Source organism: Silene latifolia, unplaced genomic scaffold (genome assembly GCF_048544455.1).
Source record: "Silene latifolia isolate original U9 population unplaced genomic scaffold, ASM4854445v1 scaffold_96, whole genome shotgun sequence".
Classification (NCBI taxonomy): Eukaryota; Viridiplantae; Streptophyta; class Magnoliopsida; order Caryophyllales; family Caryophyllaceae; genus Silene; species Silene latifolia.
The window spans coordinates 2,295,793-2,299,679 of NW_027413827.1; positions in this window are offsets into that span (position 1 = coordinate 2,295,793).

Sequence of the window (3,887 nt, forward strand, 5' to 3'; positions counted from 1 at the left end):
TCTGTCTATCAGGAGGAGGAGCTTGTTGTTGCGGTGGCCAGATAAATGGAGGCTATTGGTAGCCTCGTTGATAGGGTGGACGCGGCGGCACAACTACAGAAGGTTGACTAGCTCGTCTACGCTGCTTGAATGCATCGACCTCGTCATTTTCTGCTAAGCAAAAAGCTGCATTGTGCTCAGCAGCACCACATCTCCGGCAGTAAATCACCTGCTGCGCCATATAATGGAACATAGGTGACGGGTCAAAGGTACTCAAGCCTTCCCTTTGAGGATCTTTTACCTAGAACTGTCTAGGTAGGACCTGTAGGGCCTATCAAAACAGCACTAAATCAAAAGATTAGAACGACCTCAAGGGAAAAATCCCTTGAGGCTAAAAACAGGCAGAATTAAACAAATAAATAAAGTAGTTGCCTCCCCGGCAACGGCGCCAAAATTTGATACCGTCGTTTCAGTACCAAAAATAAATACCTAAGTACAACTAACAGAAGTCAGCGGTAAGTAGGGTCGATCTCCACAGGGAGGCAGTCACTATCTACTTGTCAATTAAGTCCATCTGAGGTCACAAGATGGGGGTTTTAATTGATTTAATTAAACTACTGAAATAAAGGCAAGAGGAAATAAAAAGAGAGATTAATAATATGAAAAGGGGACTAGGATGTCGGGTCATCAATGATTATCAGTCAATTGCAGCTAAGGTCACAGATCAGTCAGTTGTATCGGTCTAAGGGGCAAGGAATATCTCCTTCCGGTCTCAATTTGCCCTAGAACACTAATAGCTTAGCTTCCGCCCTCACTAAAGTGCCCTAATGCTCACTGCAGGTCTCACCCCTTCCAACCTTCCGGTCTAGGTCAAGGCTTACCAATGTTAAATAAGCTAATTGTGTCGACTCAACTAGCAGGATACAATTAAAGCAGTGATAAACAACAGAGACATAATAACAACGACGGATTTGCAAACTAATTAACAATTAATAACAATCATCGACTCCCATAATCCTAGCAGGGATAATTAGCTAGACATAATGATAAAGGAAATAATAGAAATAAAGGGAAGAGCAAAAGGTAAAGGAATAAACATTAAATAAAGAGAGGAAAAGAGAAAGGAGAATTACAGAGTAAAATCCGGAAAGTAGAGAACAGTAGTAAAGTAATAGGAAGAAAGTATTGTAAAGTAGTGTATGAGATAGGGGAGAGAGGAAGTTACAGTGAAAAGAATCCGGGAAAAGAGCAAAAATGAAAAGAATGTTTACAGAGAAAGAGTAAGGAGTGGCGTCCTAAGAAGAGTCGAACCCCCTAAACTGTTCTATCGTCTTCCTATTTATAGGAAAGACGATTTTATTAAACCTAATGACGAAATAAAACCAAAAGCCCGAGCCCATTAGAAACCATTCGATCGAGCCCTTTTAAACTGCTCGATCGAGCAAAACCAAGCTCAAACCACTCGATCGAGTAGAAAATCTACTCGATCGAGTAAACCCTAAATAGACACTGTTCGATCGACTTAAATAAGTACTCGATCGACCTATTATTCCATCAAAAACCACTCGATCGACTAGTAAAGTACTCGATCGAGTGATATCTAACTTCAGCAGCCTATAATCTCGTTAGTTTCATTTTTGACTTGATTATTTAGCTCCCGAAATGGCTTCACGCATCCCATAACAGCAACATTTCCGCTCCAAATTCACTCTTCCTTCAAATGCATGCAAAACGGACGGTAAAAAGGATTGATTTCACTACTTTATGGTCCATTCCTGCAAATAAGACAAAACAAACCAAAGTAGCATATTCGGGGCATTTTGTAGCATAAAACTACGATAATAGCATAGAAATACGTGCATTAAAAGGCCAAAAAGGACTATATAAAATGCACGTATCAAGGGTTGTCTTATATCTCAAGGCCACTCGAGGAGTAATGAACTGGAAATGCATGGCCACGCTCGGAAGGAGAGTTTTCTCTTCTTTTTCATTATTACTCATTCTTACCCAAAAAATTATATTGATAATTTCACATAATCTCTCTAAAATTGTCAAGAACAATTAGAAAGAAAATCTCGCAAATCTCTAATATTATTCCACCATTACTAGAAGTAGTAAACTATAATATTAGTATTAATTTAAGGGCACATATACTAATTCTAGTATTCAAATTAGTATATGTATTACGGGTGATTATCTTAGTATAAATCCTTGAGGAGGAGATTCCATTATTGAATCTAAGGTTTTCTTGGAGCACTAGGTTTTTATTAAGAAGACTAATTTAGAAGGTGTCCAAATTAGTATACCCATTTCGGCCTCCATTGTAAGTAGATTGATTTCTTCTTACTTTATTTTATATTGTTATGCATGCATAAGATCTTATTAGTTTATGACTAAAATAAACTTACAAAGTTATTAGAAGTGTCTAATAAGAGGTTAATGAATCTTACAATAATTACCAAAAGAAGTGGCTTTCGTCCTGTTTTGTCAGTCAGAGTTGCTCCAGCAGCAGTGATTACTACCTGCAGGATCAATTTCTCAAATGAAAAGCTATAAATTAATTCTCTAAAGAAGACGTCAATTGAAGATGTTAACCTGAAGAAGAGCATATGTTACAGTCCCAATGCTAGGTAATACCGCTGAAATGGGGAAAATGAAGAGGTCACAGGTTAGTATCTTCGTGAAAAGGAAGGAATACATACCATTTCACGCACCTCTGAAATTAATCATCTATAATCGAACTATAGTATACACAGAAGCATCTTGTCCACCAAACAATATGATCATTAAATAAGGAGCCCATATATTAGAGTGAGATTACCTGACAAGACTAAAATGTTTGACCTTCTAAATCAGCTGAGCATATTAGCATACTACCCCGAAGACTCCAAGACTAAAATGTACAAATTTTCAAGTATAAGAATAATGCAAGATGGTAAAAGAAGTACAAATATCAAACAAATCCTATAATTCAACAAGGCACCAGGGATTTTAAAATCAAAATAGACGAAGAAATTAGGGTTAGAAAGAATACCTCTAGATCTGAATCCCTTCATGGATACTCTGAAAGATGAGATCCTTATGAAATCAAACCAAACCCTAAAATTTAACAAGGTAATTGATAGTGTAAAATGAAGAATTGACAAAGGGGAGAGTGATGTCGATGGCCGGTGAGATAAAGAAGGGTTAGTCAAACAATAGTAAAATGGGAATTAAAATAGATGTGCGATTATTAAGATTTTGTGTTGACAAATAAATCTAGTAGGTTAGTATTTCATACCTAACAATCGAAGTAATAAGGCGAAAATCAAACCAAAAAATCAATTTCTTGCTCCCGGATTTTTAAAACCCTAGGTTTCTAAAATTCGATTTTGAGTGATTTTGGTAGTTTTGAATGTTGAAAAAAAAAGTGAAATAAAGAAATGGGGATTTTAGAGAGAGGTTGCTCTGGCTTCTCTCTAGGGTTTTAGGATTCCATTGCACTATGGCAAGGAAAACTGTACCCAAAAAATCTCAAAAACAATCAAAAACTAAATCTAAAGCACGAATTCGACTGTCTTTTTCTAATTTACGTGATCAATCTCTAGGTTTTCCTCCGATAATGGATTAATCAGCGTCTACTTCTTTGGGGATTCCCCAATCTGCACATGCCAAAGGAACAGTCTGTCAATGAGATTGTGGGTATACCGGAAGTTGACCTGGATGCTATTGTTGAGGAAGAACCCACTGAAAGTACGATCCTTGTTGAAGATGCTAGTGAACTTGGCAGTGAGGATGATGATGGGGATGGTTGGCAGGAAGTTCGTCATGGTAAGAAAACCCATACTCCGCCTTCGTCTCCCAAATCTGGTGTCTTATAATTTACTGTTGATGATGTGAAATCTGAGATAGAGTATTGGAGTACGGCT